Source organism: Somniosus microcephalus, chromosome 19 (genome assembly GCF_052327205.1).
Source record: "Somniosus microcephalus isolate GS21.2 chromosome 19, FLI_Smic_1.0, whole genome shotgun sequence".
Classification (NCBI taxonomy): domain Eukaryota; kingdom Metazoa; phylum Chordata; class Chondrichthyes; order Squaliformes; family Somniosidae; genus Somniosus; species Somniosus microcephalus.
Window position 1 is genome coordinate 40,565,403 of NC_141005.1, and position 25,932 is coordinate 40,591,334.

Below are 25,932 nucleotides of genomic sequence, written 5' to 3' on the forward strand. Positions count from 1 at the left end.
TTGCTGAGGCAGCTGTACAGCCAGCAATACTGAGAATGAGGTGCTGCAGCATCAATGAACCTCCCTTTAAGAATTTTGCATGCAGCCTAAAGCATTGCGCCTGGCGCTAATTCTCCAACTTTTCTACAGACATCGCCCATTCTGTGGCTATAATGAATTTCTAGCCCTTTATGCTTTTATTTCAGGTTTACAGCATCCGCTCACAGAGGGAAGAGGAAGATACAGAAGAGAAGGAAGTAATAGAGGAGGAAGCAGATGGAAGGAAGTAACCCAAACAGCCCCTTTCCGGCCGAGATATCCAGGATGGAATCATCCGCCTGTGATACCAGTGACCAGAACCCCAATTCCCCTTTCAACATTTGTCCCACATCTTACCTCCCCCTGCTACTGATCATCACAGCGTCCTCTAGGCCACAGTGCTGAAAAAGAAGCCACCACAAAGCAAACTTTCCAATCCAACTTTATACATCTATTCATCCATATGACATCAAGAAATCAACTCATCACCCTTATGCATTCCCTTAGTGAGTGTCTTGTGTATGCCTGTGTCTATCCTACTTGTAATGTCCGAGGATCAATAATACTCAGACTGCAGGAGAACAATAAAACAGGTATTTACTGAACAGAGAGTAATTCAAGACTGAAATACAGAAGCCTGCTATAGCTTTATATACAGGGATGGTCACTGCTGGTACTGCAGTATAGAATCAGTTCTTCTCTTAAAGGCACATACACAACAATTCCTCCCCTTTTAGATAAACAGTACATAACATTCATTTAACAACTAAATAATAACTAATTACAATTACAATTTTCTCTGTACTATATACATCAACTGAAATAATCATTTATAAGTTCAGTCTTTGAGGAGGCTTCCTGATCCTGACTGGATAGCGCCTTTCTCGAGTATCCTGTTCTTGCAGCGGAGTTGATTCTGGCTCATTGTCATTGGTTGGTTCGTCAGCTTCCAATACCACTGCTTCTGAGGTAGACGCAATCTGTACTTCGGGTTGATTGCCAGGTGTGCCTGCTCGTGGTATGGGTTTGGCTTGCTCCTGTGACTCTAGAATCTGGTCAGCATGGCGTCTCACGATGCTCTCTCCAACGTCCACTGTGTACATTAGTGGTCCCTGCTGTGTGCATATCGTTCCTGGCTGCCATTTTTCTGTTCGGTAGTCACGGGCCAAGACTGGTTGCCCTATCTTGAAGCTCCTGGTTGGCTTCTCATTTATGTGCTGGAATTGCTTATCCTCAACATCTCGTCTTATGTTTGGTTTGAGCAAATCCATGCGACATCTTAGCCTTCGGTTGAAGAACATTATGGCTGGTGCTTGGTTGGTGACTGCATGTGTCGCATTCCGGTAAGCAAACAAGAAATTATCCACCTTGTGTTGTAGTGGTATGTCGTCATTATGCATTGCCTTTATGGCCTTTTTAAAGGTCTGAACAAACCTCTCAGCCAATCCATTTGTGGCTGGATGATATGGGGCAGATGTGTAATGCTTCACCCCATTATTCCTCAGAAATCTCCGGAAATCCTCTGACACAAACTGTGGCCCATTGCCGGAGCAAATCTGTTCTGGCAAGCCATTCCTGGCGAAGATGGTCCGTAGGACTGCAATAGTTTTCTCCGTGGTGGTGGAGGACATTTTGATGACCTCTGGCCATTTCGAATGGGCGTCCACAGCGATTAGGAACATTGGCCTAGAAATTCAGTTAAGGCCCGCCAGCAGGCTAACGCCCAAAAGTTAGCGCTGCGCGCGGAGCCAGGTGCGCCCGTCAGATATTCGACTTTTGCGCCCCAAGTCGGAACCGGGCACTATTCCAGGGTGTGCCCGCCCCCGCTTGGGGCGCTGAAACTGAATTTCTGCGCTGTAGGCCCCGCTGCGCCACCCGCTGCGGAGCGGCAGGCTGCGGTACTGCAGGCCTCCTCCTTCTCTTAAGGGGGAGGTGCCTGCAACAGCGAGATCGCCGCTGGATTGTGCCGGCAAATGAGCCCGGCACCACGGAGAAGTGCCGGGCTCGCGGAAAGCAGCTGGCAATGCCGCGGGGGGGGGGGTGGAGGAGGCCGGGGAAGGAAGTGCGGGCAGGCGGCCGCCGAAAAAGCGGCTGGCCGCACCTCCACCTTAAAGCGCCCCAGTAGCGCAGCAGTACAGCCCCGTTTTTCAATCGCTGTTTGCGGCCGCTGCAGAAGAGGCGGCCGCAACTAAATATGGGGTTTGGGCCGGAAGCGGGGCGGAACCGGGGCACTGCGCACACCGATGGCGTCATCGGTGTCGGCGCAGCGCTACCGGCTACCGCCGCCATTACCGCAGCGCTGAATATCAGCGCACCCTCTTACACTGGCGCAGAAACCCTATTTGGGCGGTAACTGGGCGCAAAGCCCACTGAATTTCTAGCCCATTGAGTCCATAAATGGACCAGCAAAATCAATGTGTACCCGTTGCCATGGAGATGAGGGCCACTCCCATGGATGTAGCGGGGCCTGTGGTGGAGCGTTTTGGACCTTCTGGCATCCTGTGCATCTCTTGGTCATATCCTCGATTTCTTTATCGATTCCCGGCCACCACACAAACGCCCTGGCTAGGCTCTTCATTTTTACCCCTCCCAAATGACCCTCATGAAGCTCATTGAGCACTCTATCTCTCAACTTGGGTGGAATTACCACTCGGGATCCACACATCAAGGTCCCCCGGCACACTGACAGCTGTTCTCTCCTTGGCAAGAATGCTGGCAACAGTGAGTCGCCATGTGCTGGCCATCCCTTCACCGTCAAATCATAGACCCGAGAGAGTGTCGGGTCATTTCGGGTTTCCTTCTCTATACTTGAGTTTGTAACAGGTAGACATTCGACTATGGTCGCATGGAATATCTCAACAGGGTCCACTGCAGGTGCTTCCTCTACCATAGGCAACGGTAGGCGCGACAGCCCATCAGCGTTTCCATGCTGTTTCGTACCCTTGTACTCTAGGTCGTACTGATGTGCTCCTAGAAAAAGTGACCATCTTTGCAGCCGTTGCGCCGTCATCACCGGAACGCCCTTCTTTGGGTTAAAAATGGAGACCAGGCGCTGATGATCAGTCAGTAGGGTGAATTTCTGCCCGTGCAGATAGTGATTGAACTGCTTCACCCCCCACACTAGGCTGAGGGCCTCCCTGTCAATCTGGGCGTAGTTACGCTCAGCTGAGGTTAACGAGCGCGACGCAAAGGCTATTGGCCTCTCTGAACCGTTAGGGAATTTGAGTGACAGCACCGCTCCGAAGCCGTAGGGAGACGCATCACATGCTAACCGAATCGGTAGTGTTGGATTGTAGTGGGCCAATACTTCTTTTGAAGTGATTAGGCATTTACATTTCTGAAAGGCACGCTTACACTCATCACTCCATTTCCATGTTACTCCAGTTTGCAGTAAGGCGTTCAGTGGGTGCACAATTGTAGATAAATTCGGCAAGAACTTATGGTAGTAGTTCACCAACCCGAGGAACGACCTCAGTTGCGACACATTTTCCGGTGCTGGAGCCTTGACTACAGCCTCAATCTTGTCCGGCAACTTATGCAACCCTTCCTCATCAATCATGCGGCCACAATACGAGATTTGTCTCCTGAAGAACTCGCATTTGGGGTGGTTGGCTCGTAGCCCATATTCCTGTAATCTCGTGAGCACCTGCTCCAGGTTGGCAAGGTGTTCACTGTCATTTTTGCCCGTAACCAGGATGTCGTCCAAATAACACTGGGTCCCCGGGATCCCTTGCAGGACTTGTTCCATCGCCCTCTGCCAAATAGCCGGGGCTGATGCTACCCCGAATACCAGTCGATTGTACTGGTAAAGGCCTTTGTGAGTGTTTATCGTGATGTATTTCCTAGATACTTCTTCCACCTCCATTTGTAGATACACTTGGGCCAGATCAATCTTTGTAAAGCGTTTCCCTCCAGATAGTGAGGCGAAAATATCTTCTATCCGTGGAAGTGGATATTGTACTGTGTGCAGGACTGGGTTCACAGTTACCTTGAAGTCCCCACAGATGCGAACCTTCTTCGGTTCCCCAGGCGTGCTGCTCAATGATTTCTTCATTACAGGAACGATGAGTGTGGCCCACTCGCTCCAGTCCACCTTGGACAGTACACCCGAACACTCCAGACTCTCCAGCTCTGCTTCAACGGCTGGGCGGATCACGTAAGGTACCGGTCTGGCCTTAAAAAATTTGGGTTTGCGTTATCTTCGATTTTTATCGTTGCCGTTACTCCTTTTAGGCTCCCAAGTCCTTGTTGGAACACCTCTTCCGCGTCAGTTAGAATTTTTGACAGTCGTCCAGGTGTGACGTCATCATCCTTTTTATCAGTCACAGTTAGCGCCTGAATGGAATGCCAATCCAATTGTATTTTTCGGATCCATTCACATCCCAATAATGGTGGTCCTCCATGTGGTAGTATATATAGATACAGTTTCTGTGTTTCCTTGCCGTTGTATTCAACTGGCACCCTTATTTTTCCTCTGGGGTAGACTTTTTGCCCCGTGTATGTCTTCAATACAATGGACGGGTCCTTCAAGGGTATGTGTGAGAATAGCCGCTCATAGTCTCGTCGATTCATGACAGTTAGGGCTGATCCTGTGTCCAATTTCATCTTTACTGGGGACCCTGCTATCACGAGGGTGACCCAAATGGTTCGGTGATCCTTCTTTGCGATCACGTTGTGTAACTTTAGACAATTTAGTCTCCTGCTCCCGGAGTCATTATCACTCTCCTGATCTTCCGAACTACTGTCTGTCAATTTCTTTACTTTCTTGTATTATCCTTAGTAGTTCTTGTAGTGTTGGTTTTCTTTCCCGACCTGCAGACTCTTGCTATGTGTCCCATTTTCCCACATTGCCTGCATACTTTGTCCTTAACCCAGCAGTCCTTCTGATCATGGGTTGTTCTGCCGCAGCGATAGCACTTTTCTGCTCCATACGCCATTTCGTTAGCGCTGTATTCCTGTGGTTTCTGTTGTATTTCCGCAGCTCCCCGTGCTGCTGCTTCGTAGGATACTGCCACGCTGAAAGCCTGTTCTAGCATCAGGTCCTTTTCCGAAAGTAGTCGTTTCTGGGTTGAGGAAATCTACATGATATAAGGGGTTAATTTCAGGTGCTTGCTGGGTAAAAGTTTTCAGACTTGACACTGGTCAAGAGTCGATGTGTAACTAGAGCTATGTAGGGGGTTTCTCTTGCTCTTTCTGGTCTCCTGCCAGGCTTCGTGCAATAATTACCCTTGAGTGGTTCGACCCACTCCCCCCTACGGTTCTAGACCTTGGACTTAGGTGCAGAGAACAGTAGTGCAGAGAAAGAACTCAATAGACCAGGTTGAATAGCACGAAATGGATGCTTTTATTTTTAAACAGTTTGAAGCATTACAAAATACATGTCATAGGCACAGATTAAAATTACTACAATCATGCACAAATTTATGAACTTGACTCTATGGAAATGGGGAACACACGGCACATCGAAAAAGGGGAAACACATTACGATTTCCCTTAACTCCCTCCCCTATACCTAAACTAAGTTTCGACCTGGGGAACTTGGGATCATGCTCACCACTCTCGAAATCGCGAGAAAGGGGGTTCGCAGCCTTTTTGGCACCGCTTTCCGTCGTCACGTGGATTTGGAAACTTCTGGCGCAGTCGATATTCTCTCCTCCCTCGAGGCGGTGGGGTAGACCCAGCCTCGATGAGCGCTCGTTAAGGTTGAGATCCACTAAGTCAATTTGGGTTCATGGAGCAGACCCAGATGCAGGCTATGCACTTGGGAGAATCTTGTGGCATCGATCGCCGGTTCTCCAGAGGGTTTCTTCTCCGTCGGCCTGGGTCGTCGATGATCTCCCGACCCCAGTACCCGGGCCACCCTCGTCGTCTTCTCGTCGTGGCCGAGCCTTGTTTGGCTGAACACCGACCACGTTGTCCTTTTATCGAAACCGTCCGTCTTTTTTTTAAGACGAAAACGTTTTCATCGATCTGCCGAAGTGGAAGAGGCGCCGATCCGGGCACCGTCCGCCCTTCGTTCGTTCCTCGTAGAAGAAAGTTCTTGAAGAAATGGAAGCCTGAAGTCGCCCAACAAGAAGCCGTGACAGTGAAGAAGAAGTTGTTCAAGTAACCCGGAGTCCGAAGTCACCTAGATGGACTTTCAATCCATAGTTATACTCTTTTGGGACAGTCTTATCTCCCGCCAAATCATAGTCCTGTCTTTGTATTAATTTTGGCGGGCAGAAATCTCTGCAGGGGCGCTTTGTCTTGTAACGGAGCCGGTGATAACTTAAACTGGCCTTCCTGGCCGATAATGTCTTTCACTGTCTTTTGCATTGTCACCGTGGCTCGGTTCGCATATTGATCGGTCCGGACATTTTCCTTGATGGCTGCTAAACGGTTTTTCCTTTGTACGATAAATGGGTATAAGTGTTTTTACATTGTCCGCCCATATCTTGATGGGCCCCATCCTGTACTTATAATCCATTGAATATGTATGCTGTTGCCCTGAGTTTCGGTTCCCAGAGACTGGCTTTCGTGGGCTCACTGTCTTCAATCCACAAGCCTGTCTGGCTTGCAGTAACAGAAATAAAATGGTTCATAAACTGATCACGGGGCCTGGCGGCCATTTTGTATGCCCTTTTATCAAAGGTTTTTCTGTGCAAGCTTACTTTGGTCAATAAACAGTCTTATTTTATCCAGTTTTCTTGCGTGATTTTTGCTGAAAATTGCGAATCTTACAGGCCCCCCTGTGATACTGATAGCTTGCTTAAAGTATCAATAATCCTTGATGAGCAAATTTTCCCTGATTCCCCACATCCAAACATTCCTGGCACTTAACTATCTATGCCCCTCACGACACATGCAGTTCCCATTTCCGGAGAAAATGAAAATTACCTCATGCACATTTGGAATCATAGACAGCAAAACTTAAACTATAACATCTTCACCTGTCAGATGGGCAGGGGTTGATACCCTTTTGCGCCATCTGCATGCATCTTTTATTAATCCAAAAAACTTACTAACAACTAATAACATAACCATACTTATTTCCTTATAACCCAAAACAATCAAAAAAAAAAAAAAAAAAAATTTTAAATGGAGGGACGCTTAATCTTATACTAGCAGCTTAGAGTGGGGTATCTGCTTCCCCCATCTGCACATAGCGTTCTCTCCATTCTCCTGTGTTCTCGTGCCTCTGGAGGCGTTTGCCTCTTTTGCAATGCACGAAGAGCAAAAATATCACAATCAAAACCTGACATACTACTAGGATATGGGATGCTATTCTAATCCAGGCGGGGACCTCTATGTTGGTGAACAAGTCCCACCATGGTGGGATGGTTATGTCCAATATGTCTTTTCCTATCTCTAAAGTCTTCTGCTCCAGTGTATAGAAATGTTTCTGCGAAACTATAACGGCTTTTAAAACCTTGGTGAGGTGTTCGGGAAGAGGGGGAATGACATAACCAAAATGCGCGACAAATCATTGTAAGTCTGTGAAATTCTCTTTGATAGTGATGTGTACAGTGGAGGGCGCAGGAATGGGAACAATTCGTTGTTGTGCCACTTGAACCTCGGCCCTGGGTTTGAAACAGAAACTGCTATCACCGACCGAACACCACTCGTGTTGTCCATATCGGTACTGAGGCGCTGCAGTGGTGACGCAGTATGTCCCACCCCCGATATATGCTACCTGTGGGGGCACATGGTCCTCTGCCATTGCCTCCATGGTGCAATTCACCGGCTTCGCGCTAGCGGTTCTGAACCCGCACTGTGGTTTCAAAAAGGCATTCAAGTGCTGGGGACACAGGATGATGTGTGCTCCCCGGCTCCGACATCCCGAGAGGTCGGTGCCTGTCATCGTACGCTCCCATCTGATGACGTAAGGCGGGACCACTGCGTAACGAATGTGTGCGCCCCCCTGAATGACTCCAATGTTCTCTACTCTGTATACCGGGGCGGGCTTTGCTGCGGGACCCAACACCGGCATTCTTACTACTATTCCCATAATAGTGTGATTCGAATGTCCGCAGTCCACTGGAACTGGGTATGCTTCTGCGGCTAGTCTGAGCTGGCACGGGCTTAATGCATTCTCAAAAGGGTGGAGCGCTTGCAAGTGCTTGTTGCTGATCCAGGACGGGACCAAACCCTGTTTTAAATCCTCAAGATTACTGCGGCCCTCGCCCAATAACCACGCCCCGTACAGCACACAGGCCTCGTTTTGCGCAGCTTGATCGGACGCATTCCGATCCTCCTTAATGAGTGCATTTACCGTTCTCGCGTGTTTCTCCAGCTCAGCAATTATGTCCTTAAAGTGTAGTGTCATGGCCTGGTCCTCATGCAACTCAGAACCCACGACCTTGTTTTCGTCTGTCAATATGTTCCTTAACTGGGCTTTTAAACCGTTGATCTGTGTCTGCAGCTCCACGTTATCTAGAGCGTTGACAACAGATGTCCCGGTATTAAAAGCAGTGAATATGTCATTTACAGTACCCCTTCTTTGCCTCCCGACTCGATCCAAAACTTCTGGCGGTGTGGTGTATAATTTGTCTCTGTCGATGTCGGCAAAGTCAAATTCGTAAAATTGTCTAAACATACTGGTTAACAGGACCTGGTATAATTGTTCCGTTTCTTTGGGACACCACTCCGGCAATCTTACCTCAGTGAGATTTAAAATCACTGAGGCCACCGCGTAGTGTACCCCTTGGTACAGCACCTGACCGGTGGGTACCAATACTAAACCGTTCCCGGGTCCCTTGGTGGTGGTTGGGCACCCTCCTTTCTGGGCTAGTGCTACCGGAAGCGTGGGCAGGGGCTTGCGTGGGCGGGTGATGAGTTCAGTGGCGTTCACCGGAATAGGGGAGTATGGGGCTCCGCACGCTCGAGTGCTAACATCCCATCTCATCCCCTTCCCTTCATCCTGCCACTGCCTCTGGAAGAAGATGGACACGCCCTTGGGGCAGACGCGTCTCGAACCCCACATACAGACATATATTCCCTCATCCGGTTCCCACCATTTGTCCCAACACACACGTAATTGTCCGTGAGTTCCCGTAATAGTCCGATGGGTATTATTACCCAGTCGCTCCCACTCGACCGTAGAGTTTCTCATGTCCTTTCCCAGCTTTCGTAGCCACCACCATCGCCTTGGTGGTACGTTCCCATTGCACACCAGACAAATCCTCTTTCCCACGGTGACGCTGACTCTGGGCGCTAGGATCCTCACTCGAGGGCACGTTAATGAAGTCTCTTGGTAGGCAAAACCGAAATTGCTGGAATATTCCGTAGAATTCGTTCCCAGCCAACCTGGCCATCTCCCTTGGTGGAAGTAGGTGGCGGTTTCCTCTACCTCTCGCTCCCCCGTCCCATCCGTTGCGATGGGGGCCGTGTCCCCGGAGCACCCGAAAATGATGACGTCCTTGGTGCGGCCTCGGTAGGCCCACCCGCACCCGATCGCCATGAACGCGACGACAATCCTTTCCATCGTATCCCAGGTTTCTGTAACCAACAAAATGATGTAGCCGGGCTCCCGATAGGTGCTAGCCTAAATTAATTGGACGCGCGGGTTCCTGGACCCCGCTCCCTAACAAACACACATACCGGGCAGACTTCAAAATTGTACTCTTAACACCATATACTTTACATTCCTTAAACTATGACCATAATTACCTATCTTAACTTATGTACAGCGCCGCCCTCCGTGGGGCGGCTTTCCGAATCCCTGTGAGGTCTGTCGTGTGCCACACCCTGCGGTGGGGCTGCATTGATCTTTGGCCTTGATCCCCCGCAGCCTGTCGCTGCTGAACGGGGATCATGTCTTCCTGGGGCTGCTTTAAACCGTGGTTGGGGAGGATGGGGAGAATCTGGCCAAAATTTTCTGGGCTGGGGCGCTCGAGCTGACCTACGAGGGGCTGCTTTGGGTTGGGCTCCCGGGGCCGATGGACCTGGGGTCGTGACTGTTACCGTCACAGCCTGTGGTTCCTCCACAGCTGCCGGCTCCAGCTCCCCTTCCTCAGGCTCCGCCCCCCCAGGGTCGGGATCTGTGGCTTCCGACTCCACCTCACCTGTCCCTACAGGTAACGAGTCTCCACCCCCACTCCCTACCTCCCCCAAGCTTGAGTCGAGGGCGGGACTGCCGTCCTCTGACTCTTCCTCCTCCGTGATTGGGTCTAAAGCGAGGTTGAGCTGTTCGGGCTCTCCCCTGCCTAAATCCCATTCAAAAGATGAGACCTCCCACTCCAATGGGATGGCCTCTCCCTTCACGCAGGCTACTGCTCCAGCCTGTGTGGTCTGTGACTCTGTTACAGGCTGAGGATCTTTGTTCTCAGACCTGGTCCCCTTTGGTGGCCCTGGTGTACCCGGTTTAAACAGTTTACACTGGTTGATGTGAAACCATTTGGTACATCGGGGCGTCTTCACTGCATAAACCATGGGGCTGGCTTTGTCTACAATGCTGTATGGCCCCATGTACAGTGGTTCAAAACTCCCTACCCTGGCGTAGTTTCGGACCATGACCTGGTCCCCGACTACCCACTCTTGTTGTTTCCGAGGTTCCAACAACAGTTTATTTCCCTGGTGCTGTCTTCCCATGTTCCCAGCCGCCTGCCCATAAATCTGTCTCAGGCGCTCCAAGAGGGTTTGGGCGAATTTGTCCCGTTTCACCTCTCGGAGCTGGCCCTCAGTGAGCACCGGGGCTAGCACATGGGTGGGTGTTCGCATGATCCTTCCAGTCATTAACTCGTGCGGGGAATACCCCGTGCTTTTGGACTGGCTGGCTCGGATCCCCATGAGGACTAAAGGCAGGACCTCCGCCCATTTCTGGGGCGAGCCCATTGTCTCTTTCCTCAGCTTTTCCTTGAGGGTCCGATTCATACGCTCAACAATCCCGGATGACTGGGGATTGTATGCTACGTGCCACTTTCCCTCAATGCCCAAGAGCCTGAGGGCGTTCTGCATTACTTGACCGGTGAACTGACTCCCTTGGTCGGACTCTACAAAACGGGGGAGTCCCCACCGTGAGAACACTTCCCGAATCAAGATCTTAGCAGTACCCAGTGCCGTAGCTGTTCTGCACGGGAAGGCTTCTACCCATTTGGTGAACACATCTACCAGGACAAGGCAGTACTTATAGCCTCCCTGGGCGGCGGGCAGGGGCCCTATGTAGTCGACCTGAATCGACTGCCATGGTCCCTCTACCCTCCTGATGTGCCCCATGGGCACCTTCCTTTTGTGGGGGTCTGGGTTGTTAGCAGCACACACAAGACAGCTTGCGCAGAACTCGCGGACATCGTCCCGAAGTCCCGGCCACCATCCCGCCTGCTCCACCCGTTGCCAGGTGACCTCAGGTCCGGGGTGTCCCGCTCCTGGACCCTCGTGGGCCAATTGCAGGAATTCCCTTCGGTGCTGCTGCGGCACAACCCACTGCTCCTTTCGGAACAGCATACCTTCTTTGACTGTGAGGGCTGCCGTACTGTACGGACCTTCTACCTGTTTGCCCTCTGTGATGGCTTTTAGGACTGCTTTTAGGGCGGGATCCAGGGTTTGCGCGGTCTTTAGGTCTGGGGGCGGTGTCACCCCTGTGTTCCCGGGAATTCCCTCCCTGCCTTGGATCGCCGCCACGGGTCCGGGTTCGTATGGGTCCCAGAGAATGCCGTTGCGGGCACCCTCCCTGGCTAGCGCATCCGCCTGCTGGTTGCCCTGACTGCGGGGTTCTGTAATGGAGTGAGCCTTCACCTTATGGATGAACACCTCTCCTTTCTCCCCCACAGCTGCTAGGATCTTCTCCAGCAAGGGCTTAACTGTTAAAGGCCGCCCGTCCGCGGAGGTGTACCCGCGTCGGGACCAGATGGCGAGGTACTCCGTACACGAATTGCACGTGAACATGCTGTCTGAGCAAATTGTGTATGGGGTTGGGAAAATCTCGGGGTGGGTAACCACATACGCCACCGCGGACAGTTCAGCCTGCTGCGCGCTCATAGTGCTGGGGAGCTTAATTGCCAGGGCAATGTTTGCCGCAGGGTCATAAACTCCACACCCTGTGAGTCGCTTGCCGTCAGCTACAGTGCTAGAACCGTCTACGTAGATCTCGCGGCCCGTGGGATGTATCCCGGCCCGTAAACCTATGTTAACTTTCCATACCCCTTCTACGGAACATTGATGGGCTGTCCCGGGATATGCCATATTGGCTGCGAGCCTTGGCGCGCAGAGGCCTTTAACTTTGAGATCCATCTGGGAAAGGAGGAGGGTCCAGCGCGCAATCCGAGCGCTGCTTACGGTCCCATCCTTAATCCTCCCGTCCAGAAGCATCTTCGTGGGGGTGTGATGGGTGAGGAGCGTAATGGGAGAGGTCCCTGTGAAGATCACTGATCTGTTCACAGCCCAATGCGTGGCCAGGAGATGCCGTTCGCAATTGGAGAAACTCCTCTCCACATCCGTGAGCACCCTGGAGGAATAAACTACTGGTCTTAGCTTGCCGTGCCGCTCTTGGAGCAGTACTGCGCTCAGGCTGTCCCCACTAGCGGCTACCTCCAGAAAGAACTCCTCTCCCCCATCTATGGCCCCTAGGGCTGGCGCGGTCTGCAGATCTCTTTTCAACTTCTCGAATGCTGCCTGGCACCCCTCGTCCCAAGACCACTCGACTCCCTTGTGTAAGAGTCGAAGTAGCGGGGCCGCTGTGGCAGCATAGTCCTCGATGAAATCTCTGCAGTACCCGGTCAATCCCAAAAAGGACCTTACACCCATTACTGTGTTGGGAATCGGCAGATCTTGTATAGATTCCCGTCTGGCCTTATCTATGGCTCTTTCCCCAGCGCGGATGGCCAGACCCAGGAATTTAACTTCCTGCTGGCCGATCTGGGCTTTCTTTGGGTTTACTTTGAAACCCTTCCTTTCTAACAGTTCCAACAATTCGGCTAACAGTGGGCCGTGCTGCTCCCTTGTATCTGTGAACAGGAGTAAGTCGTCCACATACTGCACTATCTGGTTGGGCTGGCTGAACTCTTTCAAACTCCCCGCCATACACTGATGGAAAATGCTGGGGCTGTTGTGAAAACCCTGTGGTAAGCAGTTCCAGGTGTACTGTTGCCCTTTGAAAGTAAAGGCAAACTTGTACTGGTCCTCCCGCCGCAGCGGAATGGACCAAAAACCGTTCGAGATGTCCAGCACCGTGAATGTGGTCGCCGATGCTGGAATACTCCCTATTAAGTCTGCAACTGCTGCTACCGTGGGCGCGCAGGCTGGGATATTACTATTGAGGACTCTATAGTCCACCGTGGCTCTCCACGAATTGTCCGGTTTCTTTACCGGCCATAATGGGGAGTTCACGTGGGTGGCTATCGTCCTCAATACGCCCTGCTGTACCAATGAAGATATTGCTGTCTCCATGTCGGGTTCTGCCTCCTTGGGGAAATTATACTGCTTTTGGGGTCGGATCATGGGGTCCCCGTCTACGCTGACTTCGAACCCAGTGACTCTCCCGCAGTCGTGCTTGTGGGTGGCGAACGCGGTCAGATTTTCTGACACACGCGCCTGCAAGTCCGTTGGGACGTTTGTTATCATGAGCTCGAGATCGTAACCTCCTGATGGCTTCATAGTGCACAGGGCCCCCTTTTCTTCCTTCCCCGGGATTACGACTACCTTACCTAAACCGCCCTCGGCTCCCCAGAGACAGTGATTTCTCAGGTCCACGAGGATCCCGTGTTCCACCAAGAAATCAGCCCCGAGGATGCCTTTCCCCTCCCCCTCTTTCCACTTCAATAGGATGCACGTCCATGTGGTGTGGAGCGCTCCCAACTGAATGGAGAGCGGGAGGCAGTGCACGCCAGCCTGTGCTCTACCTGTGAAACCCGCTACTAAATATGGAGCCTGGGCGGACAGAGGTGAGGCAAAAGGTTTGTCCGTGTGGATCAAGGTACACGAAGCTCCCGTATCCAACAGGTAACTACCCCTTTGTTTCTCCACCTCCATCTCCACCACAGGTCTTCTCCAAGCGTCATAGCGGAGCGGACACAAGTAGATGGGCTGCGCGGGCGTCAGTCATTTAGGTGTTTCGGCTGGGGTCTCGGGGGCGATAGGGCTGTTAGCAACCGTTACCTTCCCCTGCCAGGTCATCAGAGACCGCATAGTCTCCAAGACTGACTCGATCGCAGCGGGGTCCACAACCGCACCACCCCCTTTATTCGGGGCAGAGGCTACGGTTGGGTTCTGGACTGGTGTTGGGGCAGCGGCCTGCACTTGTGGTTGTGCTGGTGTTGGGTAAACTCTCGGGCCGTTGGCGACTCGGGCTTGGGCTTGATCTTGGGCTGCGGCGAACGCTCTCTCCCTCTTATCCTTCCAAGGATTCCTACAGTCCTTGCGCCAATGACCCTCCTTCCCACACCCGTAACAACTGCTATTTGCTTGGGGATGGCGATTTCCCTCCTGACGCCATTCCTTTTTAGCAGAGGCTGCGGGTCTCACCTCATGCACCTTTCCTTTCACAACAGGCGTTTTCTTGCCCTTGTTGTTTCTATAACTGATCGTGAGCTGATCTAGTACTACTTCCTCCGTGGAGCGGGCGTTAGTGGGGTCAAACCATGCTTTGGCCTGTTCCTTCACTACTGGCAGGCAACCTGCTACCAGGCACCGAAGCCAGTGAGCCCTTTGTTCGCCATCCAGCCCGGCCCGGGCCGGCCCGCCCGGGCAGCTGCGCCGATACACTGGCCACAACCTGTCGGCGAAAACCCGTGGGGGTTCTCCCTCTAGCTGCACTGTCTTTTCTAAACGGAGGAACAGAGTTCCGTCCCCCTCTCCCATGATCTCCAGAATCTCATCCCGTAGCAACTCATAGTCCCTGTGCCCTCTCTTGCTCTCGTCAGGGAGACACTGGAGGAGCGAACTGTCCAGGGAGAACAGCAGCATTTTAGACTGTTCAACCCCGTCGCAGTCATTGACTGCTGCGGTCTGCTCCACGTCCCTGAAATGCACGGAGGGATCTCCTGACTCGGAGAGTTTTGGGATGTGACTTATCATCTCTCTTAGCTGTCGTGCGCTATGAGGCATTATGATCTGACTCTCAAGGGGTCCGTCATCGCCATTTTCTTCATTTGGACCGATCCTCCGGTGTCTCGTTGGACACATTGGCGCCGACCCCGACTCTACTGTCTGGGGTTGCTCTACCTCAGGGCTCTCTTCCTCTACCGTCTCCGTCTCCTGTCCCGGAGTCCAAGACTCCTCATAGGCAGGAGGCGCAGAAGGTTCGGGGGTTGGTACCCCAACTGCCTCTTGTGGAATCGGTCTTTTGGATTCCTTGGCTAGCAACAGCTGACTCGCTGGTGGATTTATGAGACACACCAACCCGTTTGCCTTCGCTAGGGCCTTTCTCAGGTCCTCTAGCTCCCGGCGGCAAGTGCTGTGGTCGGTGTTCTCAGATCTATCCTCCATGGCCATTTTATATGCTGCCCTGGCTCCCAGGAGCTTTTCCTCTTGGGCATCTACTTGTTTGGCTAGACGGGAACACCTCTCTCTCATTCTACCTTCACTGGCCTTGGCCTCAACGACCTGACATTTTAAATATTCTACCCGGGTTTCGTGGCAGCGAATTACAGAGCGGCGTTCCTGGTTCAGCGCGTCAAGCGATTCAATCAGTTTTTGACCTCCCGCAACCTTTTCCTCCACGCCTTTAAGCAAGCCGTTGATCTGGACTGTCTGTGCTGCAACTACCTGGTCCAAAAGCTGGACTTGCTTCTTGTAGCACATCAGCCAGACCGCCTTTTCTACAGATTTCTTATGCTCTCTACCCGCTGTCCACTTGATGGCTGCGTCTAGCGGGCGCCTATCCCTTAGTAGATCAGATATCCATTGTTTTGTGAGGTTGACTTTTCCGAAAACATAATCTGCTATTCTTTCATCCATCACATTTCGTTTATTCAGATCTTGATCTAACACACTACTTTCCTGCTGCCAAGGTCCTGCCGCGGTCGCCATTTCTGTAGGGGGTTTCTCTTGCTCTTTCTGGTCTCCTGCCAGGCTTCGTGCAATAATTACCCTTGAGTGGTTCGACCCACTCCCCCCTACGGTTCTAGACCTTGGACTTAGGTGCAGAGAACAGTAGTGCAGAGAAAGAACTCAATAGACCAGGTTGAATAGCACGAAATGGATGCTTTTATTTTTAAACAGTTTGAAGCATTACAAAATACATGTCATAGGCACAGATTAAAATTACTACAATCATGCACAAATTTATGAACTTGACTCTATGGAAATGGGGAACACACGGCACATCGAAAAAGGGGAAACACATTACGATTTCCCTTAACTCCCTCCCCTATACCTAAACTAAGTTTCGACCTGGGGAACTTGGGATCATGCTCACCACTCTCGAAATCGCGAGAAAGGGGGTTCGCAGCCTTTTTGGCACCGCTTTCCATCGTCACGTGGATTTGGAAACTTCTGGCGCAGTCGATATTCTCTCCTCCCTCGAGGCGGTGGGGTAGACCCAGCCTCGATGAGCGCTCGTTAAGGTTGAGATCCACTAAGTCAATTTGGGTTCATGGAGCAGACCCAGATGCAGGCTATGCACTTGGGAGAATCTTGTGGCATCGATCGTCGGTTCTCCAGAGGGTTTCTTCTCCGTCGGCCTGGGTCGTCGATGATCTCCCGACCCCAGTACCCGGGCCACCCTCGTCGTCTTCTCGTCATGGCCGAGCCTTGTTTGGCTGAACACCGACCACGTTGTCCTTTTATCGAAACCGTCCGTCTTTTTTTTAAGACGAAAACGTTTTCATCGATCTGCCGAAGTGGAAGAGGCGCCGATCCGGGCACCGTCCGCCCTTCGTTCGTTCCTCGTAGAAGAAAGTTCTTGAAGAAATGGAAGCCTGAAGTCGCCCAACAAGAAGCCGTGACAGTGAAGAAGAAGTTGTTCAAGTAACCCGGAGTCCGAAGTCACCTAGATGGACTTTCAATCCATAGTTATACTCTTTTGGGACAGTCTTATCTCCCGCCAAATCATAGTCCTGTCTTTGTATTAATTTTGGTGGGCAGAAATCTCTGCAGGGGCGCTTTGTCTTGTAACGGAGCCGGTGATAACTTAAACTGGCCTTCCTGGCCGATAATGTCTTTCAATGTCTTTTGCATTGTCACCGTGGCTCGGTTCGCATATTGATCGGTCCGGACATTTTCCTTGATGGCTGCTAAACGGTTTTTCCTTTGTACGATAAATGGGTATAAGTGTTTTTACATTGTCCGCCCATATCTTGATGGGCCCCATCCTGTACTTATAATCCATTGAATATGTATGCTGTTGCCCTGAGTTTCGGTTCCCAGAGACTGGCTTTCGTGGGCTCACTGTCTTCAATCCACAAGCCTGTCTGGCTTGCAGTAACAGAAATAAAATGGTTCATAAACTGATCACGGGGCCTGGCGGCCATTTTGTATGCCCTTTTATCAAAGGTTTTTCTGTGCAAGCTTACTTTGGTCAATAAACAGTCTTATTTTATCCAGTTTTCTTACGTGATTTTTGCTGAAAATTGCGAATCTTACAGCTATTGCACGTACTTGGATTACAGCCAAGAACAGATGTCTGCCCACCTAATGAGAATGTAGAAGTGAAACAATGGGTTTTGTTTGAAGTACCCAGTGACCTAATAACTTGTTAGACCTAGTCTCCAGATACATGATTAAGATTAAGGAGGACCTCCGGTTACACGATTCATATCCTGTTATATCTTAACCGTTGACTTATGTGTCCAGGATCCTTCTGTCAATATGTCATAAGACCTAATGATTAATCTAAAATGTATCCTGATTGAGGAACAAAGGAATGTCAATTAAACTTGTTTGTTACACTGTATAAATATGGAACGCTTACGCTGTATCATTGGAATAGTAGCCTCACCCCTTGAGTGGAGGTGCTGATTCCCCTTGCAAGTGAAATAAAAGGCCTGTCCGTCTGACGAATCCAAGAGTGTATTGAGTCATTACCCAGAGCTAAGAAGTAAGGCACTTCAACAGGGTTCCTTCACTCTGGAGCCCGCAGACAAACTTATCCCGCAAGGTGTCTGCCAGTCCTGCTCCGAACTGGCAGTGCTTCGATAACTTGTGTAGTTCCGTAAGATAGTCAACATTGTTCTCATCTTTGTGCTGGTTTCTTTTATGGAACTTGAATCTTTCTGCTATCAGCAGCGGTGTTGGGTTTAGGTGTTCCTGTAAGATATTAACAATCTCTTCAAAACTTTTCTCCATTGGTTTAGCTGGGGTAATTAAATTCCGCAATAGGCCGTACGTTCTCGCGCCCATCAAATTTAATAATACCGACGCCTTCTTTCCATCGGCCACCTCATTGGCATTGCAGTACACTTCAATTCTTTCCACATACGTGGTCCAGTCTTCTACCTCGTTGTCGAAAGCAGTGATACTGCCACTCTTCGGCATCTTGAGTGATTTAAAATGGCACCTCCCGCGCTTTTTCTTCTTCCCCAATGTAATAAAATGGCGCCTCCCGCGCTTTTCCTTCTTCTCCAATGGAATAAAATGGCGCCTCCCGCGCTTTTCCTTCTTCCCCTTGCTGCCACGCTGCTCCTAGCATTCTACAGGGTAATGGCGGCGACCCGCGGCTTCGGCGCGTCTCACTTTTCCTTCCCCGCATTCTATCCTCTCCACGCTGCCCTGTTCTTGAGCACCGACCGCGCCCTGTGCGCTCCACCCTCTCTCTCTCTCTTCCTCCCGACGACACTGCATGGCCCCTTTGCAGAGCCGCTCGATCGAGCCCAAGCCCGCCGCAGTCCGGAAGGGTCAGCGCACTACCTGCTACCAGCATGACTTGCTGGAACACCTCGACTGGGGAGCCAGGCCCAGCTCTCCACAGCCTCCCCTGCAACTCTCCGATGGATCCCTGGGCGGTTGCCCGCGGTCGACGCCCGCCGTTCTGACTTCGACCTCCAAGAAGCTTCTCTTCAGGGAAAAGATCCCCATGAGGTGATGCAGTACTGCAGGTGAGTTCAAACCTGCCCGTCGCCACTGTAATGTCCGAGGATCAATAATACTCAGACTGCAGGAGAACAATAAAACAGGTATTTACTGAACGGAGAGTAATTCAAGACTGAAATACAGAAGCCTGCTATGGCTTTATATACAGGGGTGGTCACTGCCGGTACTGCAGTATAGAATCAGTTCTTCTCTTAAAGACACATACACAACACTACTGATGTCACACAATGCTACCCCAGTGGCTGCAGCATGGCTGGTGGAAGGCTGCCGACTTTCAGTGAGGTACACTGCAAATGGTCTTGCTGGTCGACCTTGAGGAGCTGCTGGGTGGGAGTGTAAAATTGAGAGATGGTTCTTCTTCTTCTTCTTCTTCTTCTTCTCTCTCCTCGCCCTCATCTTGATCAACCACTGGCTGGGCAGGCTGCATTTCTTGGGTGTGTGAAATGAGGAAGGCACAAGGGTGGAGTTGTGGTGAGGGGAGGACGGGAAAGCAAGAGGTGCATGCGTGAAGGAAAATAACATATGAGGAAACGGGATCTTGTATCCTTTCAGCCCCATTGCTGGCCAAGGGCTTCGCTATGCCCCTGCCAAGAATGGCCAGCACCGTCTCCTCCAATGGGGTGAGGTGAAGCTAAGTATGGGAGGTGTGCCTTGTGTTTGGTGCAGATTGTTGGTAGGTGAATGATTGCCGGTGGGGGCGGGGAGGGGAGTCATGCATTAAGAAATGTGTGAGGCTGCTGGTGCAGTTGATAGAAGACGGCTTTCGAAGATGCATTCGTTGACCATGTCCACTGGTTTGAGGCCATAAAGCTTCTTTGGGTACTGGAGCCAGGTGGTGGGGTGACACTGTTGGCAGTGATGGCCTCAGAGATCTGGTCCCACATTCTTCGTTCTGGAGGACCACCTGGCCCCTGAGGCTAGAGGATCTCTCTTGCAGTGTTGACCCCCTGCACAAAGCTGGAGTGTTGCATGCGGGACCCTGGGTGCCCCTTCCTTGGCTTGCTGAGCCATTTGTGTTAGTGCTGAAGCATTTTTCTTCGTTTTTATGTGTGGAAGGGAATTCAGCTTTAAGAGCTGAAGACTCCCATTTAGGAATTCTTTTTAATGTTAATTATTTTTCTCGAAGGCTGTTGAGCTATAAGGGCTAAAAATTACTTAATTTTACATAATTTTTTTTTTTTTCATTTCAGAAGGCAGTTCCCCTTTAAGTTCAATGACGCTGTGGCCACGCTACAGTGGGGCCTCCTGCCAGGACTAATGCCACCAGAACGACATTGCACGGTAAGTTTAGCACTGGGCTAATGTTAATTAACCACCAGCACCAATTTACCGGTCCTTGCAATGCCATCATTTTCAATGGCCTACGGTGGCACAGGCATGTTTTTACCGATATCGAATTTCTAGGCCAGAAGATTTTAAAACACAGGCTTTTAATCACAGCAGGGGGTGGTGTAAGAGGCGATTGCTGCAATATTAGTGGCAATCTGTTGCTGTAGAGCATGCATTAAATGTTTTTACAACAAAGCTATGGCTCGGGGAAAGCAATGATAGGAAGTAACAGTATGGTGTGAAAAGGCATGGGGCCTCTCATCTCTATTTGACAATCATTTCTAACAACTGGGAGGTCCTAAAACATCAGATAGTATTGCATCCAGCAGGAAGCAAACCATAAAGCAAATGGTATAAGAAGAGTTGCTATGTTTTTACTTAATTACTGAGGAAAACCTCTTGCCACCTTCAACACCCGGTGGCATGAACAGGCTTGGAGAAGCCACCTTCAAGGTTCATCATTAAATCTACACATGTGTATGATTAGATGTAAGGCTGATGTACGCTGCTCTGTATGGGTGCTTAGAATGAATGTTTTGTCAATAATAAATGAAGTGAATTATCAGACATATTACTGTCTCTAGCTTTTCTATTTCTATTTTTTTTATTCGCTCATGGGATCTGGGCGTCGCTGGCAAGGCCAGCATTTATTGCCCATCCCTAGTTGCCCTTGAGAAGGTAGTGGTGAGCCGCCTTCTTGAACCGCTGCAGTCCGTGTTGTGAAGGTACTCCCACAGTGTTGTTCGGGAGGGAGTTCCAGGATTTTGACGATGAAGGATCGGCAATATACTTCTAAGTCAGGATGATGTGTGACTTGGAGGGGAACTTGGAGGTGGTGGTGTTCCCATGCGTTTGCTGCCCTTGTCCTTCGAGGTGGAAGAGGTCGCGGGTTTGGGAGGTGCTGCCGATGAAGCCTTGGCAAATTGCTGCAGTGCATCTTGTAGATGGTACACACTGCAGCCACGGTACGCCGGTGGTGGAGGGAGTGAATGTTTAAGGTGCTGGATGGGGTGCCAATCAAACGGGCTGCTTTGTCCTGGATGGTGTCAAGCTTCTTGAGTGTTGTTGCAGCTGCACTCATCCAGGCAAGTGGAGAGTATTCCATCGCACTCCTTACTTGTGCCTTGTAGATGGTGGAAAGGCTTTGGGGAGTCAGGAGGTGAGACACTCACCGCAGAATACCTAGCTTCTGACCTGCTCTTGTTGCCACAGTATTTATGTGGCTGGTCCAGTTAAGTTTCTGGTCAATGGTGACCCCCAGGATGTTGATGGTAGGGGATTCGGCGATGGTAATGCCATTGAATGTCAAGGGGAGGTGGTTAGACTCTCGCTTGTTGGAGATAGTTATTGCCTGGCATTTCTGTGGCGCGAATGTTACCAGCCACTTAATGACCAGATAATCTATTTTTATGTTGATGGAGGGATAAATATTGGCCAGGACACCAGGGATATCTACCATACTCTTCTTCAAAATAGTGCCATTGGATCTTTTACATCCACTCTGAGAAAGCAGACAGGGCCTCGGTTTAACTTCTTATCTGAAAGACGGCACATCCAATAGTGCAGCACTCCCTCAGCACTGCACTGGAGTGTCAGCCTAGATTTATCTGCTCAAGCCCCTGGAGTGGGACGTGAAACCTACAACTTTCGGACTCAGGAGGCAAGTGTACTACCCACAGAGCCACAGCTGACACTGTGAAGCAGATAAAAGGAACATTACACTATTTCTTTTTTATAAAAAGGGTTGAATGCAGGAAGGCAAAATGAGTAAAACAATAGTTTTTTGTTCTGATAACATTTCAAGCCAAATATATTTTACTAGGTTTGCTGCATAGTTTGAATAATTTAGCTGTAAATACATATTTAAGTTATTCTAGGAGTATTGTTGGTAGGTTTATGATACAACTCCTTTAATGTTCTGGCTTTATTAAAGCCCCACCCATGATCTGTGATGTAACATGGAAGAACTCTATATAAAGTTTGTGCCTCATTCAGTTAGTTAACTAATTTCTGTGGCTGTGTGACTGAATTTACTGCAATACTGCCTACAATGGACAACAGGAGCCAACGATGTGATCCTGTTGAAGACATTAATTCGTCGTACAATCCACCAGTAATTATTATAACATTTATCCTCGGATTCATTGGAAATGTAATTGCTTTATGGATCTTTGGTTTTCATGTAAAATCCTGGAAACCAAACACTATTTATTCACTGAATCTGGCGATTGCAGACACTCTGTTAATCTGCTGTTTACCATTTCGAGCAGATTACTTTATACGGGAAAAGAACTGGATTTTTGGTGATGCTGCATGTCGTCTGGAGATATTTTTGATATTCCTAAACCGGGTAGCGAGCATCGCCTTCCTTACAGTTATGGCGGTCGATCGCTATTTTAAGGTGGTTCACCCTCACCATAACGTGAACAAAATACCGACAAGCTGTGCAGTGAAGGTTGCCGGTGTCCTGTGGATTCTAACAGTGGCAATTTCTTCACATCTTTTAACAGAACCACACAACTTCCCGCACAACAATCTGACATTCTGTGAGCCTTTCAACATGTACAAGCCTCTAATTGCCACGACAATTTGGACCGATATTGTTTTTATTCTTTTCAAGTTTGTTTTACCAGCTTCGATTATCCTGTTCTCCACGTCCTGCATCATCTGGAAGTTAAAACAGATGAAAACTGAAACGAGGGGTAAATATAACCGAGCAGTAAAGCTTGTGATAGCGGTGGCAGCAGTTTTTATATTTTGTTTCTTGCCCACAAACGTTGCTGTAGTCGCTGTTTTAATTACAAAGCAAAGAATCCTAGAAGACTGCGAGTCATATCAGACAGCGGTTCAGGTATTTTACGATACATTATTTATGACATATCTGAACAGTTTTCTTGACCCAGTTATTTACTACTTTTCAAGTTCAACATTTAAAGATGCTTTGAAGAAAGCTCTTGTTCGTCTGAGTTTAAGACTTTCAAGATCAGCAGCAGGTCAAGGAAAGCAACCAAGAGAGCCCAAAAGTGAACTGGTTGTGGATCAACATCTAAAAATGTCTGTAACACCTGTGACCAATCCCAGTCTGAGTCTACAATGAATGTATGAGCTCACTGCTAATTATCAGCTTGTGCAATTAAAGTATAGCCTGTGAATAAGTGCAAAACCTTGAAATGATGTCAATTTGAAACATTTCTTAATCAGGTAATCTGTTTTGAATGAATATGTGCTGAAATGAACTGAAATGTTCAATGTCATTTTATGCACCTGCAAAATATTTCTTTAAATTCTTTAAAGTAAAGGAACGATTTCTACAGGTTTTGGAGATTCTGTTGTGTCATGGTGTATACAAAATTCTCCCTTGCCAACCGCACCACTCTCCACCCAACCAAAGCATATTTCTGTCACGTACCATCGCTGGAATAATTCCAACAGAAAATGTGCCATAACCTTGGGGTGGTTTACTGAAGAAATAATTTCAAAAAATCCACAAAGGCCACAAAAGATACAGCTAAATAGAAACAAGGAAGGTAATTTAAAAAAAAGTAAGATGTAGAATAAAAAGGAAGTAAGATGTAACGTTCCTTTGTTTCCTCTGTTTGTTGAGAGAAGCGGAAGTGAGAATGTGATGTAAGTCCTGTGGTATATGGGATAAGCATCTGTGGTCAAAACACACCCAGAAAGCGTACAATATTTTACTGTGCAATATTGATTGTGATATTTAATGACAAATCAGAATATTTCATGAGGAGCTGGATTCTTGATTCTTGTAAAGATCAGAGAAAGAAAGAAAAATCTCCAGTAACTGCCCCACTGATGCTCAACACTCCCATTTACCATTTTCCATTTGGAAGCTTGTTGCTTATTTTTGATGCAGTAAAAGCAGTGACTTAGTACTCAGGAACAAGGAAAGCAAAACACAATTTTATTATTTTTCCTGCTGGTTTGATGTCCACATATTTTGGCAATACACTTTACCTGTTTTAATAATTACTTTGTTACTTTTATATGGAATAAAGAAATAATGTTCTTGTTTGGCTATTAATTATTATTTGAATCTTTCCATATTTTATTATTATGAAATAGCAATTGACCAATCAATGCTGAGTCAATTACTGTTTTGCTACTTGTGCCTCATTCTGGAGTGGAATCCAAAAACTGCCCAAGGAATAAATGAACTACTGCCCTGGAGATGTTCCTCTTTTGATCTGCCCTGGAGATGTTGCTTGGTTGCCATTATAGGAGTTGGTCCAACGCTGATGTAAATATGAATTACATTAGAAATAGCTGCTGTATCTGGAATCATCATTGTAGGCGAGAGAGGTCAAGGAGGAGGGGACAAAAGGGAAAAGAGGGAGTGGGTTGGAGAAAGGAGAGGTGTTTATCATGGTGTGTCTGGAACAGTTATTTTGCTCTGTATAGGAGGGGGATATGCGCAAAGAGGAATTTTGCTGCTGGATGTTCATTATTTGTTAGTGAATGGTGTTCTCATTCTAGTAATCCGCTGTGAGCATGACCTTACATGACTGGGCTGCCTAAAGGGGGGGAAAAATTGCATCCTTAGAATGACAAGGGACTGGTCTTGGGGAAGTAAAGAGGCTCAAATTAAAGGACTGCAGTTTAAAGTACCCAACTGACTGGCAGATGAACAATGCGTTTGTATCGCCAAGAGGACTTTTAAAGAAGACTGAAGGATCGGGCCACTGATGGGATGGGGCACAATCTGGTGCATTAAAAGCGACTAATACAAGGGGATCAGAGGTTCACACACAGTCGACAGGAGTGTGGTGCCCAAAATTGAAAGCAGTAATCCAGAAAGAAAATACTGCAGATGCTGGAAATCTGAAATAAAAACAGAAAATGCTGGAGATATTCAGCAGGTTAGGCAGCATCTGTGAAGAGAGAAACAGAGTTAACGTTTCAGGTCGATGACCTTTCATCAGAACTGGAAAAAAGCAGGAAATGGAACAGATTTTTAAGCAAGTGTAGGGGCTGGGAAAGGGGGGAGGGGATGAAAGAACAAAAGGGAAGGTCTGTGATAAGATAGAAGGCGGAACAGTTTAAGAGACATTAAGAGATATTCAAGGCAAAAGGAGATGGTAATGGGACAGGTTAAGAAACAAAGGATGGCTCTAGATAAAGTGTGAATTGTGCTGGCAGAATGAAAGACAGCTGCCATGTGGGAGAGAAGAACAAAAGCCACAAACAAAAAGTGTGGATGAAAAATATATATATGATAGGGGCTGTTATAAATCTCATCATTATAAAGAAACTACTCATGAAATAACACTGGACGGCCAGCTGGTGGCGCCACCCAAGGAGTATAAATACTCGGGCATGGGCGCAGCTTGCCCAGGGACATTTTGTAAGACAGGAACTAATGAAGTACAACTAGACCTCCATCTTCTGAAACAAGTTGATTAAAGCCTTGCTTTATATTCAAACCAAGTGCGTAGTGAGTTTTATTACATCAGGGGCCAGGTTATGATCTGAAATTGTTGAACTCTATGTTGAGTCCAGAAGGCTGTAAAGTGCCTAATCAAAAGATGAGGTGCTGTTCCTCGAGCTTACGCTGAGCTTCCGTGGAATCAAGCAGAAATCCAGATTGGGTCTGACCAAGGCTCTGTGCAACTGAAGCACAATTTC

At 49.0% G+C, this 25,932-nt stretch overlaps 1 pseudogene; it reads left to right on the forward strand.

Moving 5' to 3' along the window:
• Window positions 1-22,339: 22,339 nt before the first annotated feature.
• Window positions 22,340-24,316, forward strand: LOC147104376 (hydroxycarboxylic acid receptor 3-like; annotated as a pseudogene).
• The last annotated feature ends 1,616 nt before the right edge of the window (window positions 24,317-25,932 follow it).